Raw genomic sequence first — 18,860 nt, forward strand, 5'->3', positions numbered from 1 at the left:
GTAATGCAAAGGACAGACAGAAGGTATATATACAATAAGCAAAGAGCTCTTGCAAGTTAAATAGAAGGGGACAAACACCCAAAAATAAAAATCAGTAAAGGATGTGAAGAGACACATTCACAGAATAGTAATCCAAAAGGCTAAGCAAACTTAGGACAAGATGCTCAAATTCATTAGTGGTCAAGGAGGCTCAAACTACAGTAATAATGTGATATCAGCTTATACCCAGCAGGCAGGCAAACATTTTAAAAAGTGATACTGCCTCTTCCTGAATGAGTGTTGAATGATCCTGCAACATGCTTTACCTCAGCAATCCTGCTCTTGAGAATATGTCCCATGGAAATAAAAGCACAATACACAAGGTTCTATGTACGAGCATGTTTATTGCAGCATTGTAGACATACACACACAGAGAGAAATGAAAACAAAGAGAATGCTATAAATAGGAAGGATGCTTGAATAAATAGGTAATACATCAGTGCAGTGGAATATTATGCAGACATCAAAAGGAATGAAATAGAGCTCTACCAGGTGATTTGGAAGGATTTCTGCAAGGGATTGTTTAGTATGAAAATAAAATGCATAAACATGTTTAAATATCTCATTTTTATAAAATACATATTTTAAAGTGTGTGTGTAATTTATATATAATTATTTGGCCATGACCAAAAATATGAAAGGATATGTACTGAGTTGTTAGTATAGGTTAGAAGGGTAGAGTGGAGAGGGAGATGGGGGAGTAAATGTTGTGGGTGGAAGAATGAGTCATGTAAAAAGGGGAAAATATAAAGATTGCACTAAAGAAAAAACCCATGTATGTGTCTATTTTCTTCTTGAAGAAAAGACTAGGAATTTTTTCTGCAACTTCTTTTCTGTATGGCCTCCAAAAAGGTAGTCATTGTTAGGTCTATTGCTGGTGACTACAGCTGTCGGCATGTATACAAGGCAAGCTCCCTTGCTGAGGAAGAAAATCCCAATTGCTGTGAAGTGAAACCTTCACTAGAGCACAGAGACCATGGCTTTGCCCAAGACCACGAAAATTCAGAGGGTGCATCGACTTTAATGATTCTCAAAGCTTAACTCCTAGTTAACAAGAATCGCTAGCTAAAATGGAAAGCTCCTCCAATGTCACACATTGCAATATAACCCATCTCTGGGTCATGTCATGAATTATGGAATTGATTTGAGGGTTGTTCCTCTCTGCCTCTGTGCCCAAATTGTCCTAACCTCTAGCACTCTGTTTCCTCAAATTTCCTCTGGCTGACAACATTCCATCTCAGTGATAGTCTTCTGGAAACTGTGTGAGCTGTCTTTTAAATAAAACTAACATAGAAAAATATATCCTGGAAGAGTTCAAAGGTATCTGTGCTACATTTCTAATAAGGTGCTTACAGTGGCTAATGGGAAACTTCCCACTCACAGTTCCTACAGCCAGGGAGGAGGTCCACCCCACCAAAACAAATCAATCCAATACAAAGATGGAGAATGCGGCCTTCTTCATCTTTCCAGGAAAAAATGACAAGAGCCCGACTTGAGGCTTTGGCAGTGGGTGTGGAAAAGACAGCCTGCTTTTCAAAGCCATCTGAGTATTTTGAAGGGGAACTTAGATGGTACCATTGATAGAGACAGACAATTCTGGAAGAAGGGTAGGTTTGGGGAGGTGAGAGCTATTTGACTGTTTAGAAGTGGAGTTTACGGTGCAGGCCAGGCATGGGGGTGGAAAAGGTTGAGCAGGGACTTGGAAATGTGAGACTTGAATTTAGGAGAGAGGTCAGGTCTGCAAGAGGTGAAAATAGGGGGCTTAATCACCAAGAGAGTCAAGAGACAGAAGAGAGGAGAGGAAGGGACCATAAATATCACCTCATTTAGGAATGATGGAGGAAGGAGAGCTGGAAAAAGATGAAGGTGTTGGGAGAGGTGAGAGAGGGAAGCCGGAAGTAGAAAGGGGCAATGTGTGTAGCTAAAGCCATGGTTTCATGAAAGAGATTTTGATCAGCACTGGCAAATGCTGCCTAGAGGGTGGAGACATTAAGGACTGGTAGGAAGCATGTCAGTAGAGTAATGGATTTGAAAGGCAGATTGTGAAGGTTTAAGGAGTAGTTGGTAAAGAGACAGAGGAAGTAAATGTAGACTACACTTAAAGGTATTCATGGTGAAAGGTGGGGGTGGCAGAATGAGAACAAGGTTAAGTGAGAGTGATTTGAGGCTAGTAGAAGTGTGATCATGTGTAAGGATGGAGAGAAAGGAGCCCATGAGAAGGGAGAGACAGAACTTTAAAAAGGACATAATTTATTGATAGAACCATGTCCCTTGGCAACAAGAGAGGTAAACCTAGGATAGGAGAAGGGATACAGGTTTCTTTAAGACTTGAAGGAAAGAGAGGAAAAAGAGGATGAGTGGGTGGTGGATGGATGGATAGGTGCAGAGAAAAACATTTAAATCATGTTTGTGATTCTTTTAAATTATAAACATAATACATGTCTGTCTTAGAGAAATTGGAAAATGCAGAAAGTTAAAAGGAAGATGAAGGTAACCTGTAGTCCCATCACCCAGGGTTAACATTTGATTATATTGCCATCTATTTTCTTCCATGCAAATGTTTACTTTTCTCTTAAAAATTGGCATCACAGTATATAATTTTGAATGCCCTCTCTTTGATTTTTGCTTAACGTATTTGAGCATTTACCCATTCCCCTATATATTCTTTTTTTGAGATTTTTCTTGTTTCTTGAAGTAGTCCTGTATTGCTATAAACTTCCCTCTTAGTACCCCTTTTGCTGCATCCCACAAGTTTTGGTATGTTGTGTTTTCATTTTCATTTGTTTCCGGGTATTTTTTTTACTTCTCCCTTGACTTCTACATTGATCCAATAGTTGTTCAGTAGCATGTTGTTTAGTCTCCACATATTTGTGACTTTTCCTGCTTTTTTCTTGTAGGTGATTTCTAGTTTCATACCACTGTGGTCAGAAAAGATGCTTGATGTGATTTCCATCTTCTTAAATTTATCGAGGCTTGCTTTGTTTCCAAACATGTGGTCTATCATTGAGAATACACATTCTTCTCATATATATTCTGTGAAAACACTGCTATTAATGGCTGCACAATTGAAAGACTGTGACATGTTTTGCTTAACCATTTTTGTCTTAGTCAGCAGTCTCGTTGTACCCAGTTAGTCAATGTTATAAATAACGCTAGTATTCGTAGGAAAGATTCCAAGAAGATAAATTACCAAATAAAATTGTGAATTAAAAAATGTATTCAATAGATTGCTTTCCAAAAAACGTGTATCAATGTGTACTCCCAAGGAGGAGTATTAAGGGTTACTGTTTCATCCCTCCCTCACCAAATGTGGATGTTATAATAAAACACATGCACAAACAAAAACGTCTTTCTAATTAATATGCCAAAAATGTACATCATTTTAATTTGTATTTCTATTATTACATATAGAGTTTAGCATTTTAAATATCAATTAGATTTTTATATTTAATTTGTGTAGCATCTATTTATGGTCTTTTCAACTCTTTTTTTCTATTGGGCTGTAGGTTTTACCTATTTCTTTCTACGATCTCTTTACATCCTCAGAATACCTACCAACACTTTGTTATATCATTTCAAAGCAAAAATCTTAATTTTTGGTCAGTCTCTTAATTTTGTTCATGTTTGACTACAAAAGTTTTCAATTTGAATATGGTTGACTATATTATGTGTTTCTCTTTTTAATTTTTTCTATTGCTTTTATGTTAAGAAAGTCCTTCTCTAGCCCTAAGATATTTTAAATATTCACTTTTAGTTTTATCTATGGATTTATGGTTTCATTTTCTCCACTAACTCTCTAAACCACCTGAAATTTATTTTGGTAGGAATATGAAGAAGGGATCCAACTTTATTTTACCATAGTTAACCAATTCACCCAACACCATTTCTACATTACATTTCCTTTTCTCTCTCATTTGGGATACAACCTACTCTTATACTAAAAAATATTTAAAGATATGACAGTCTTTTTCTGGGCTGCCTATTGCATGCCTTTGATCTTTCAACTCTAGTTCTGGTACTGCATTATTTTAATCACTGCAGCTTTAAATTGTGTTTTAATATAAGAAGATAATTATTAGTTTCTCTAGCCCATTGCTTTCTAAATAGAATCTCCCAAGTTCTACTTACAAAAATCCTGCTGGAAAGGTTATGGGGAAAGCGTTAAACTTGTAACTTACTGTGGGGAAAATAAACATCTTGGCACTCTGGTATATGGGGCAGCACAAGGTATTGGTCAAGTGTTCGGCTTTGGGAGTCAAGACTGCTTGAGTTCAAATTCTGGCAGGGGCCGGCCCTGTGGCTGAGTGGTTAAATGAGTGGTTAAGTTCATGAGCTCAGCTTCGGCTGTCTGGGGTTTCATTGGTTCACATCCTGGGCGTGGACCTAGCACCCCTCATCAAGCCATGCTGAGGCGGTGTCCCACATAGCAGAGCCAGAAGGACCTACAACTAGAATATGCAACTGTGTACTGGGGGATTTTGGGAGAAGAAGAAAAAAATTCTGGCATTGCTATTTCCTAGCTGTATGACTTATAGAAAGTTAATCTTTCTGTGCCCCAGTTTCTCCATCTGTAAAATGGGGATACTAATAGTACTTAATTTGTGGGGTTTGTATGTAGATTAAATAAATTAACACATGTAAAGAGGAACTTAGCACATGACACATAGTAAGCCCTAAGTAAAAGTTAAGTATGGTATCTCTCCATTTATTAAAGGATGTTAGGGCCTTTATGTAAAGTGTAGGCACTCCTCTCTTGCATGGTTCCAATATTCACTAATTTCAGTTACCATGATTTAATTAAATAACACCATTTTTTCAACAGCATGATTGGAATTTCGGTCACCAGTCAGTCACAGCATAGTAACTGTGAGTAATTGCATAAAGTACGAACTTTGGTGCTCTCTCTTCAGGCCACAAATTTGCTACATGATAACAGAAGCACAGTGTGAATTAGTAAACAATCACATCACTTCTTTTACTGTCCGTTGGCGATTGTGGTTGTGTTTCCTCTTTGTCTCTAGTGATAAACTCATGTAACATTTTACAAAAATGGATAATCAGAGGGGTAAATTAGTGAACAAAGATCAAAGCGCAGCAAAGGATTGAAAACTGGTATTGCTAGAAGTGAAATTAGAATCGAGCATAAATGAAGTTACAGAAGAAATAGTTAACTGTGGGAATTTTTTTCTTGCCACCATTCGAGAAAGCCTAGAAATGCAGCCAAGGAATTTTGCGAGGGTGAAGTTATCGACGTAAATGTTGTTATGAAAAGTTGAGGGGCTGGCCCCGGGGCCGAGTGGTTAAGTTCGCACGCTCCGCTGCAGGCGGCCCAGTGTTTCTTTGGTTCGAATCCTGGGCGCGGACATGGCACTGCTCATCTAAACCACGCTGAGGCAGCGTCCCACATGCCAACAACTAGAAGGACCCACAACAAAGAATATACAACTATGTACTGGGCGGCTTTGGGGAGAAAAAGGAAAAAAATAAAATCTTTAAAAAAAAGTTGATGTGACAAAAAGGAGATGTTGCAGAGACAGCGATGCCAATAAAGACCTACACATTGAAAGAACTCTGGAGATATTTCATGACATTGAACATGCAAAGGATAAAATATTGAATGCTGATACAAGACTTTAAAAAGAATATGATAATTCATCAAGGCATTAAAAATATGCTCACTTGTAAGTTATACAGGAAAAGAAAGCAAGCACTGTTAAAACTAACATTGATAAGGTTTTTTTTTACAAAGTAATACACTTTAATTCTCAATGGTTCTAATCTTTAGATGACAGCGTACTAAAATAATAATTTTATTATTTTTTTCATTCCATGGCATACTTATAATGGAACGGGCAGTAAGAGAATTTTTAGTGTTTTGACAAACGTGTTTAAAAGTCACAGAACAGTCATAATTTTTCCCATTGATTATTAAGATTGCTTTACATAGTTTCATCATTTATGGTCTTTTCTATGGTTCTGTACTACCTTGCTTGTATATAATTTTCTTCATATAGCCCGTTCCACACATACGTTTCTTGAAAAAATTATTCTTAGTTGTTTTAAATGTATTGGTGTTGCTGGAAATGGGATTCATTTTTATTTTCTAACAGGATCCTGCTGATAGATAAGAAAGCACTTGCTTTTTGTGTATCTACTTAGTATCTGAATACTTTGTTAAGCTCTTACTATTTCTGACAGGCTCTTGGTTGAGTTGACGCCTGTCAGCTGGGAATTATGGCTCTAGATTTTATAAGAAACAAGTGTGGGGAAAAAAGGCCCTGACTAACTCAGAGAGAGGGTTGCTTGCCTTCCTCTGCTTTGGAGATGGGTCCTTGTTTCTAACATCATAGCTCAGTGGGCTTGTTTCCAAAGCAATCTTGGTGGCATGGCAGATCGCCCTGAGTTCAAATCTCCAATAGCCACATACTAGCTGTGTCATCTAAACCTTTTTGAACTAAACCTCGCTAAGCCTGTTTTCTCATTGGGAAGTGGAAATAACAGTATCTATTACATGAGATTATTAGAAGGATTAAGTAAGATATTACATGTAAAACACCTCCCTGGGAGTTAGCACAAAGAGCAAGCTCAATAAATGTTAAGTATTATTATTTTATTTTTAAAAATCTTTTTCTATTGCTATATAATTGACATATAAGATTATATTAGTCTCAGATGTACAACATGATTCAATATATGTATATATTGAGAAATGACACCACAAGTGTAGTTAACATCCATCACCACACATAGTTAAAAACTTTTTTCTTGTGATGAGAACTTTTAAGGTTACTCTCTTAGCAACTTTCAAATAGACAAGACAGTATTGTTAACTGTAGTCACCATGCTGTGCATTACAGCCCCAGGACTTATTTATCTTATAACCAGAAGTTTGTACCATTTGACTCTCTTCGCTCATTTCTTCTCCCCCCCCCCCCGAGCCCCACCTCTGGCAACCACCAATCTGTTCTCTGTATCTATTAGTTCCGTTACTTTATTTTATTTTCGATTCCACATATACGTGAGGTCATACAGTATTTGTCTTTCTCTGTCTGACTTATTTCACTTAGCACAATGCCCTCAAATTCCATTCACATTGTCACAAATGGCAGGATTTCCTTATTTTTTGTGGTCAAATAATGTTCCATTTTTTACGTATATGTACACACACCATCTTTTCTTTGTCATTTTAAAAATTATTACTTAGGGGCAACCTCTTCCTTCCTGGCCCAGCTGTGTTACTTCAGAACCCACCCATGCTTTGCTTAAGGACAGTTCTGCCAGAGCTATGACAAATGGTTGGGGTATGTCGCTGGTTATCGATCTCACTGTATCTCTTTCTCTTTTGTTTTTTAATTCTTGAAATGGCCTAAGAGGTAGCTTTTTTTTTTATTTGTTTGTTTTTTGTGAGGAAGATTGGCTGTGAGCTAATGTGTGTTGCCCATCTTCCTCTTTTTTTCTCCCCAAAGCCCCAGTACATAGTTGTATATCCTAGTTGTAAGACCTTTTAGTTCTTCTATGTGGGACACCGCCACAACATGGCTTGATGAGTGTTGCATAGGTCTGCGCCCAGGATCTGAACCTCAGGCTGCTGAAGTCAAGCGTGTGAACTTAACCACTACGCAACTGGGCCTTATTGACTTTCAGGTTAAAAGGGAAGCCACCTTCCTCATGTAAATATGTAAGGAAACCAAGCAATAAAGAGATACAGTGAGGGGGCTGGGTTTTCTTACATATTTAAATAAGGAAGGATCTTACACAGATATATCTTCTCTCGTTCATCCCACATTTACTTGGTTGACAAGTCCTGTGAGCCCCATCTCCAGTGTCTCTTGTATCCACCATTCCCTTTCCTTTTCCATTCCCATTGTCTTACATCTGGACTTCAGCTTTCACTTGAACTTCTGTAATAGCTTCTAAACAGATCTTTCTGCCTCTCCTCTCTCACTGCCAGTACCCAGACCTTGCACCAGGAAATTCCTTCCAAACCACAGAAAAAATCATGTCATTTTCTTCTTTAAAAAAGAAAGATCTCATTTGTGTCTTCCTTGCTTAGAGGATCATGACTGAACTCCTAAAACTGTAATTCAAGACTCTCTATCCTCTGATCACAAGCAACCCTTCCAGTCACATCTCTAGTTGCTATCAGTGCACAACTCTCCCCTACTTTCTCAACACACTTTCTCACCATCGTTAACACCATTATCAGTGTCACCTCTAGACATGCCCGGTTACTCCTCGTTCCCCAGATATATTCTGTGCTTTTCTGCTTCTATGTGTACTCATATTGTTCCTCTAGCCTAAGATTCTCTCCTCATCCCACCTCCATATTTTAAAACTCTGCTCATTGTCACATGCCTTACCTTTGTGAAACTTTCCTTGATTTTTCTTTTCCCACCCTCTTTCTCAGAAATCAGAATGAATCATTTCTTCTTCTGTGCTCCAAATGTACTTCCTTGTACTTGTTTTCTTATATTGAGTTCATCTTTCTTCTCAGAAGTAGGGTAGATCTCTGCGAACTGAAAGTTTCTCAAGCACAAGAGCCTTGTCTTAAGCATCTGGATGGGCCCTGGAGGACCTCCACATCATATTGTATTTGTCTTCTTCTCTTTCACCCATCTCACTGCTAGCCCACCACATTTGAAGAAGGGTGAGAACCATGTCTTGTTCACCACTGTATTCCAAGTGCCTGACACAGAGCCTGACACATAGTAGGTGCCCAATAAAAAGTTGTGCCATCAAATAATAGCCCTTCCATTTCATTGACCTCTTTGACCCTGTAATTATGGCCTCCTGTCTACTTCATTATCCACCACTATCACTTATAATTGCCTGATCCACCTCTCAGATCTTGAACTCTGAAATGCCTTCCAGTTACCAAAACTTTCCATCTTTTGGCAGACTTATTCAATCCCATTGCTGTGACTGATGGCCCCTTGACCTCTCCCTATTCTTCCAGTCAGTCCCGCTCTGACTTCCCTCACCTCCCTTCCAAGCTCAACATTCTGTTCTGTTCTTTCCAGAGCCCTGGCTAGGGTGGGGTCACTGGGGCACAGAAATTTAGAGGGCACCACATTTTTCTCCCACCACCTCTCTGGTCTCTGTTGGAAGCCTCACCCTGGCCCCAGGCCAGGCCCCTTGGCAGTCGCAGAGATGGATGGAGTGAGAGGCCCGAGGTCAAGGGCTGGGAGCGCACCAGCCAGCGGACCTTTTGTACGCAGGGCTGCCCCTCCCCCTGTCAAGAGCAGCTTCCATTGAAGAGAAGGCAAGTTTCACGCTGCTTGCCCCAGGCGCCAAAAATGCTAGTTAGGGCTCTGGTTCTGTCCTCCCTTCCCTCACCCCTTGACACTGTGCCAATCTCACACTGCTTTCTCTGCTTCAGAGCCATGGCAAGCCCTGTCACTGCGCTTCCTGGGGCCACCACCAGTTCCAGCTGTCTGCCCTTGGTGGATGCTTGATGGCTGCTCAGCCATCTTTTTAACTGCTGTATGTTGAATCTTGGGGGAATATTTATATTGGGGGATATTTGTGTTGCAGAAGACATCATACACACACACACATACACACACACACACAGAAAGAGAGAGGACCTGAGGCTGAGCTGTATAGGACTGACAGAAGAGGCAAGTCCCTTCACCTCTCAGCCTCCGTTGCCTCATCTGTAAAATGGGAATGATAGTAGTATCTACCTTATAGCCTTGTTCTAAGGAATGAAGCGCATAGCAGAGTGCCCGGTACATGCAATAAGCACTCAATAGATGTGAGTTCCCTTTCCTGAGTTTTGAATTATCCTCCTGCATTTACTCTTTCCAAGACTGATGAGGCTTAGATAAGAAAACTCGTGAATGCGCCTGCTATAGTAGGTTTAATAAATGTTGGTTAAGACCAAATCCAGAGGCCAGGCAGCAGCTCTTCTCTCCTTAGTGTCCCCCACTGCACCACCCCCCCACCCCACCCCATCAGTGATCTGAAAGCCTGAAGGGCTCTTAAGAGAATTTCCCTTTCAGGACGTAGAAACTCAAAACTTTTTGAGTTGGTGCCAAGAATGTTCACTGCGGTCAACTTTGTCTATCATAAAGAGGCCAGCCTTGGGTTTCAAATTCTGTCACTGACTGTTGGTCCCCTCCTTGAGTGCAGTGGGTGTTTTAAGTACAGTTGAAATCAAAGTCCGTTCTTTCTTCTTATCAGTGGGTTTTAAAAACCCAGGGACATTCTTATTCAAGTTTTTGAAATTGCAACCAAGTCTAAGGTCAGAATTGCAAAAAGTGAGGCTGCTGTAAAGTCCTTTACTTACTTTTACCACTATGTGTTTCTTCTGCAAAGCCCGGCATTCTATGTGCATGTTCTTTATATGTTGTTTCCAGCTGACTTACCCTTTCGAAAAGTCATGGCCACAGGAAATGCGTGCCCTGGAAGTGATTGAGACACTACAATAGCACACATCCTGTGCACTAAGCTCCGAGGAAAGATGGCCAGTGGGCTCACTACTCCACGTAAACTAAACCAAAGAGTCACTATTTGCTGCATCTGGAAACACCTGATCCTGTTAACTTTTGTTTTCAAATGAAAGAATGATGTTTTAAACTAACTCATACCATTTTCAGAGCAAGGTATTTTAATTTTGATGAGGTTCAAATTTTCAGTTTTTTTCTCTTACAGTTTGTGCTTCTGGTGTCAAGTCTAAAAGCTCCTGATCCCAAAGATTTTCCCCTATGGTTTTTTTCTGAAAGTCATACATTTTACATTTAAGTCTGTGACCCATTTTGAGTTAATTTTTGTATAAGCTGTGAGACTTAGGTGGAGGTTCATTCATTTGCCTATGGATGTCCAGTTGCTCCTGCATCACTTGTTGAAAAGGCTACATTACTTCCATTGACTTGCTTTTGCACCTTTGTCAGACATCAATTGGGCCCATTGGTGTGAATCTATTCCTCAGTTCTCTATTCTGTTCCATTGATCTATGTGTCTGACCTTCTGCCAATACCACACTGTCTTGATTACAATAGATGTCAAGTAACCCTTAATATGAGGTAGAGTGATTCCTCTCTTTTTTCTTCTCTTTTTTAATATTGTTTTAGGTACTCTAAAACTTTCCATATAAATTTTAGAATAAACTTGTCCATGTCTACCAAAATTCTTGCTGGCATTTTGATAGGAATTGCATTAACCTACAGATCAGTTTGGGGAAAAATGGCATCTTTACTACGTTGAGTCTTCCAATCCATGAACATAATATATCCCTGCATCTATTTAGTTGTTCCTTGATTTCTTTCATCAGCATTTTGTAATTCTAAGCATACAAGTCCTGTACATGTTTTGTTAGATTTGCACTTATTTCATTTTCCTTAAAAGTGATTATAAATGGTATTGTGTTTTTCAATTTGGTTTCCAGATGTTCATTGTTAGCATAAGGAATACAATTGAGATTTATGTACTGATCTTATAGCCTGTGACCTTGATGAATTCATTTATAAGTTTTAAGAGTTTCTGTGTAAATTCCTTGGGATTTTCTATTTACACAGTCATATCATCTGCAAATAGCGACAGTTTTATTTCTTTCTTTCCAATCTATGTGCTTTTTATTTCTTTTTCTTGCCTGTTCAGGGTTAGAATTTCCATTACTATTTTGAATAAGAGTAGTGAAAGCTGTCATCCATGCTTTATTTTGGATTTTAGGGGAAAAGCATTCAATCTTTCACCATTATGCATGATGTTAGCTGTAGGTTTTCATAGAAGCTCTTTATCAAATTGAGGTGATTCCTTTTTTTGGGGGTGAGGAGGTTTGGCTCTGAGCTAACATCTGTTGCCAATCTTCCTCTTTTTGCTTGAAGAAGATTGTCCCTGAGCTAACATCTCTGCCGTTCTTCCTCTATTTTGTATGTAAGACACCACCACAGCATGGCTTGATGACCAGTGTGTAGGTCTGCACCCAGGTCCAAACCCATGAACCCTTGCCACCAAAGTGGAGCACACAAACTTAACCACTATACCACTGGGCTGGCCCCCAAGGTGATTCCTCTTAATCTTAATTTGCTGAGAGGTTTTGTTTTGTTTTTTAAATTATGAATGGTTGTTGAATTTTGCCAACTGCTTTTTTCTAAATCAATTAACATGATCATATGATTTTTCTTTTTTAGCCTGTTGATATAGAGTTTACATCTATTGATTTTTTTCCATTGATTTTTGAATATTGAATCAGCTTTGGTTAAATAAATTCCATTTGGTAATTGTTTATAATTCTCTTTATACATTGCTATATTTGAGTTGCTAATATTTTTTAAATCAAAGTTTCTAATAAGTATTGGTCTGCAGTTTTCTTTTCTTTTTTTTGTACTGTGTCTGGTTTTGGTATCAAGGTAATACTTGCCTCAGAAAATGAGTTGGGAAATGCTTCCTCTTCTATTTTCGGAAAGAATTTGTGTAAGATTTGTGTTCATTCTTTAAATGTTTGGTAGAATTCTCCAGTGAAACCTTCTGGGCCTGGATATTTTATTTTTGGGGGGGAGTTTTTAATTACAAATTCAATTTCTTTAATGGTCATAGAACCATTCAGGATGCCTCTTTCAACTTGGTTAAGTTTTGGTAGTTTGTGGTTTTCAAGGAATTGTTTCTATTTCTTCTAAGTTCTCAAATTTATGCGCCTGGAGTTGTTCGTAATGTTCTCTCATTTTTCCTTTAATGGATACATGCTCTGTAGTGATATCCCCTGCTTTATGTTATTTGTGTCTTCTCTCTTTTATCTTTGTCAGCCTTTTTTTCTGAAGAACCTGTGCTTTGTTTCACTGATTTCTCTCTACTGTTTTTCTGTGTTTAGTTTTATTGATTTTTAATTGCACCTGTATTATTTCCTTCCTTCTGCTGCTTTGGGTTTATTTTGATCTTGTTTTTCTAGTTTCTTAAGGTAGGAACTTAGATTACTGATTTGAGACCTATCATCTTTTCTAATGTGAGCATTTAGTGCTATAAATTTCCCTTTCCACACTGCTATAGCTGAATTCCACATATTTTGATAGTTGTATTTTCATTTTCATTCAATTCTGTATATTTTAAAAATTTTATTTGAGATGTGCCCTTTGATCCATGAATTATTTAGAAGTATGTTGTTTAATTTCCAAATATTTGAAGATTTTTCTGTCATTTTTGTGTTCTTGATCTCTAGTTTGATCCCACTGTGGTCAGAGGACATACTCTGAATGAGTTCACTTCTTTTAAATAGCTCATAGTGTTTGAAAATTGTCTGAAATAGCATTTTTCCATATTTGAGGCAGCTGGGGAGCAGAGTGCTGCAGGAAGAAATGTGCAGTTCTTTTTGTTGGAGGACAGGAGGTTATCACTGCTTGAGCACCTATTGCTTCTTCTCTCATTGAGTGCTTTACATACGTAATTTCACCTAAGCCTCTCGATAACCCTTGAGGTCACTACTATTATTAACCCCATTTTAAATATGGGAAACCTGAGGCCGGAGAGTTTAAGTGACTTACCTAATTTCACTTGGCTAAGATGGAATTTGAATTTGAGTCCTTCTATCTCCAAAGCTCTTTCCACTGAAGAGTTACAGATGAGAAAACTGATAAGGACGGGAAGGAATAAAGGGTGGGATGGGGCCATGTCCTAGAAAAGCAACCAGGCAACCAGTTATCCAATGTCCCTCTTGTTGCTGCTTCTCTATGAGGGTGTCTGTATACCTACATCAATTTGATATGATTTAATTTTTAAAATTTTAATTCAGGTGATATGGACTTTCTTGGCCGCACAATGTCAAATAATTGTTTTTACTAAAATTTCATTTCTTAACCTAAGTTTACGGAATAATGTAGAGTTTAATGGATAAGTCACTTAGGATGGGTCTACACCATTGATATATCTGTAAAATGGGGACCAAAATGCCTACCCCAAAGAGTTGCTGGGGCAGAGATAAGGGATCTGAAAGTGTTTTTCACCATCATGCACTATACAAATGTATGGGATTATTATGATGATAATGGAGATGATGCTAGCGTTACTCTAGGAGCCCAAGGCCCCTGTCCATCACGTGGAACAAATATTTTCAGACTTGAGCCCACAGACCTCATGGGTAGGCTTCAGGCTTCTCTAAAATTGTATATAAACAATATGGGAAGGTGTGTTTGGGGGAGGGAGACCTATATCATCTCCTCCCCCAAAATGTTTGGAATTGACTAGCTGAATGAATGAATAAATGAAACAGAAATGTCTGACCATGTGATATAGGAAATAACACACTTCACTGGCTTCTGCATACTGAGGTGGCCTTGTCAGGTGCAGCCAACTTGGACAGCGTTTCTGTTCTTATCCCCAGACTTAAATGGCCTATATACTACTTCCGACCAATGCTGTGCTTAGCAAGAAGCATATTCACAAGAAAGAGAGTGTGTGTACCTGGATAGGAGGCTTCAGGCATTTTACAGATCTAACAGTTCTCTTGAAGCTTCAGTTTTGAACAGGTCTGTACACCAGCCAATGAGGAACTGGGAAAGCTAGCTTTATAGAACTGACTAAGCTGATTCGATTCTGTACTTGGAGTGCTGCCATGGAACAACTGAGGACATAGAGACTGTGACGTTTCTGCAATTAGTGTCAGAGCCCCCAACAATAAAGTCGCCTTTAAACTGCAAAACTGGTCTGGACCAAGCACCACATTGTAAGGGGTACAGAAGAGCTCAATGAATGGCTTAGAACCCAGGTGATGAAAGAAGATCCAGGCAGAACTGGGAGAGATGCAATTCCTTGCTACATTTAGCTGAGGAACCTCAGAGTTCCAAGGATAGGAGGTGTTAGAGATGATGTTAGGGCTGACCAGTTGGCATTTTTGAGGCTTGAATGAGCCTAGCGTGACTGCTAGACCTTGAAGGCCTTTGTTGGTGTTGGATCCCAGAACCGTGTCTTTGTCAGACCAGGTGTCTATCTGGGATGACTTGAAGCACGTGAAATGCAAGAGAGCAGAGTCATAGTCCCAGAGGAAAACTGAGATAAGTATCTTTGTAGTATCAAAAATATAAGATGCCAATGCTGCATGGGAAATATATATACTAAATATTATTTGTCATTTATCTGAAATTCAAATTTAACTGAGCATCCTGTATTTTTGTTTGCTGAGTCCAACAACCCTGAATAAGGGAGAAGCCGTTTTCAGGAGACGGGACCTGAGGTGAAGGAGCAGACTAGTGTTTCTCAGACTTTAATGTGCATACAGATCACCTGAGAAGGCAGCAGGTCCGGTTGGGCCCCAAACACTCGCATTTCTAAAATGTTTCTGGATAATGCTAATGCTGCTGGCCATAGACCATACTTTAAAAAGCGGGTGGTTAGATAGTTGTCTGGCTAATGCTTGAGGCACCCTTCTCAGTCCACAGTAAAATTTCCATCATTATCAGCTAACTCTTCTGTCATTACCCTAAGCCCTAAGTAACAGAATGTCTTCAACTGTGTTGCAGATAGATGTGTAGAGGTGTCTAGAGTAGGTGAAGCATTTGGGGTCCAAACTGGGTGGCCCGGGCAAGCAGAAACTCTAACAGAATGGAGCAATAACAGGACTTATTGCTCTAACTCAGTAGTTCCCCAACTGTCTGCACGTTATTATCTCTGGGAGATCTTTTTAAAAATTCCAGAGCCTAAGCCCTCCAGGACTAATTAAATAACAATCCTTGAGGGGGGAGGGGGGGTAGGAAATGGGCATTGGTAGTTTTTGAAGCTCCCCAGGTGATACTTATACGCAGACAAATTTGGGGACCACTGCTTAGCGCCAATACTGGCAATGAGAGCACCTAGTCAAGAACAAAAAAGGTTTTACAGTTCTAAAGAATGAGCTTTGGAGGTAGAGCCAAGCAGATGGGCCCAAGAACCTTCTTTGGCTTAAAAGAAAGTGTGAACTCTTAAGCAGTTGTCAGAATAGCTACTTCCAAAACCTTCTCTTGGATGTTCTGATCAGACATTTCTGGAAGCTCCAAGGCCTGACTGAATTGTCAAATTTCTAGCCCCTCTCTCAGACTACCTATATGTACTTTATTTATTTATTTATTTATTTTAATTTTTTTTGGTGAGGAAGATTGTCTCTGAGCTAACATCTGTGCCACTCTTCCTCCATCCTATGTGGGATGCTGCTACATGTGGCTTGATGAGCGGTGCTAGGTCTGTGCCCAGGATCTGAACCTGCGAACCCCAAGCCCTTGAAGCTGAGCATGTGAACTTAACCACTATGCCACCAGGCTGGCCCCTACCTATATGTACTTTAAATTGTCCCTGTCACCCAAACCTTCTACCTGACATTGAGCACAAATATTTGGAGCTGTAGCAAACTATCTGCTGATGGATGTGAAAGCATGTGAAAAAATTCAACACTGTGTACACATGGCAATTATTATATTCTCCCCTCTTGCTAAAACAAAACAAAACAAAAATGTAAAAAAAAAAAACCCACCTTTGCTTTCTACAGCACTGGCTCTCAAGCTTGGCTGCACATTGGGATCACCTGGGGAGCTAGAAAAATACTGATGCCTTGGTCACACCCCGAGGGATTTTGATTTAATTGATATAAGGTGTAGAATGAGCTTTGGGTTTTTAAAAAGATCCCTAGGTGATTCTAATGTTCAGAACATTTGAGAACAACTGGGTAAAGCAGGGGGGCTTGTGGGTCTTATGTTCCCAGACCAGCAGTATCAACACAACCTGGGGAACTTGCTTTAAATGCAAACTCTCGCGCCGCACCCCAAGCCGATGCACCGGGAATCTCTGGGGTGGGCCCAGCAATCTGCTTTCTAACAAGCCCTCCAGGTGATTCTAATGCATGCTCAAATTTCAGAACCACTAGTCTAGGATTGAGAGGTTAAATGTGCATCTGAAGGCAGCCCTCTTAACCTTGCTTGGCAATTTCAATTTTTTCTAGATGGTAATCAGATGAATGTACACGGTGCTGATTGTTGATTTAAGATCCTTAGTAGTAAAAGAGGAAACCAAGATATATGTGCCATACTACATGAGATAACATAGGGAATATAGCAGGCTTATAAAATGCCTCCACTGCCTTTTGCTACCGTGCTTTCATTTTTACACACACACACACACACACACACACACACACAAATCCCCTGCCATGGGAAAGAGAGTAGCACTGAAAGAGAAGGGAAGAAGGGAGCAGAAGAGGTAAAGACCAAACAGAAAGTTTAGTTTGAAGTATAAGCTCAGAGATGAATTAAAACTGACTTGCAGGAGTAATGCTTAGTAGAAGGTGGACAGAAGGAGCTGGGAATAACCATAATGTTTACATGATATGAGTGGACTATCACATTTGTCTCCAGGCCTGGTCAGTTTCTGTAAATGAGAGAGTCTTAGCCATTTCATCCATGTCACTTTTTGGGCCAGGCCCTGGCCTGAATGAAGTGAAGGAATTGTGGGACCTATTTCCCAGTCAACTGCTCCCCAACTCCTGGTATGACTTTTAGGCGGATCTCTTAAGGTGCTTGCAGTTTCCCTGAATTTGAGTATATGAGGGAAACGGATCTCTTTTATTCCTATATTCTGTTCAGGGAAGTATCTCTCCCGAGTCTTTCTGGCACTGCCAATCCTTCCCAGAGTTCCAGGCACAGTGGAGACACGAGACAGATTGCTGCATAAGACAGCAGGGTTCTTTAGCTCCAAGCATTGCTGGAGCCAGAGGAAACCTGAGTCTGGGGCTAAAGAATCGCAGATTCTTGGGTGGTGGGGAGAACAAAGAGAAGGAAATGAGTGGAGACATCTTTATCTTCTAAGACTCCTCTTTTTTCCTTACCCCAATACGCATGCATGCTTTTTGTCCTTAAAAAATTGTAACTGAGGGGCCAGCCTGGTGGCGTTCACACTTTCCACTTCTCGGCGGGCCGGGGTTCACCGGTTCAGATCCCGGGTGCGGAGATGGCACCACTTGGCAAAAGCCATGCTGTGGTAGGCGTCCCACGTATAAAGTACAGGAAGATGGGCGTGGATGTTAGCTCAGGGCCAGTCTTCCTCAGCAAAAAGAGGAAGATTGGCAGTAGTTAGCTCAGGGCTAATCTTCCTCAAAAAAAAAACAAAACAAAACTTTGTAAATGAGCATTCAACCCTGTTTTGTGCCATTTATGTGAAATACTTGAGACTTTCATATAATTTTTTATAGATTACATTTTATTTATTTTTTAAAGTAATTTTATTGAGGTCATAATGGTTTATAACATTGTGTAATTTCAGGTGTACACTATTGTTTATCAATTCCTGAATACACTTCATCATGCTCACCCCCAGTCATCTAATTTTTATCTGTCACCATACGTATGTGTCCCTTTGTCCCTTATGCCCACACCCCAACCCACGTCCCCTCTGGTAACCACTAATCTGCTCTCTTTGTCCATGTGTTTGTTATCTTCCATGTATGAGTGAAATCATGCAGTATTTGTCTTTAATTTTTATGAATTGTAGACAGGAAGCAACTCCTTTGTAACTATTAACATCAGGCTTGTTGGGGGCCTCCTCTAAGACAGTTTCTACAAAGAAGGCAATGTAGAAAGAGAAATTTCCAGCTAGAATAAAGTTTAGAGATCTCACTTTAGGGACCAGGATGTTGAGGCTTAAAGTCATCGGTTATTTGAAAATCAAGTTCTTAACCATCCCTTATTCTGGAAGTATCTAATCCCAATACTGACATTTCTCTGAAACTTAATTTTCTTTAAGTTCATTCTTTCACTGTGAGCTAAATATATGCTTTTTGTAATGCTCGAATCCATGACACCAGCTTTGCAAGACACCATCAGGCTGAGGGGCATTTGGGCTGCATGCTTTCCCTTCCTGATCATGGTGAA

Source organism: Equus caballus, chromosome X (assembly GCF_041296265.1).
Source record: "Equus caballus isolate H_3958 breed thoroughbred chromosome X, TB-T2T, whole genome shotgun sequence".
Lineage (NCBI taxonomy): Eukaryota > Metazoa > Chordata > Mammalia > Perissodactyla > Equidae > Equus > Equus caballus.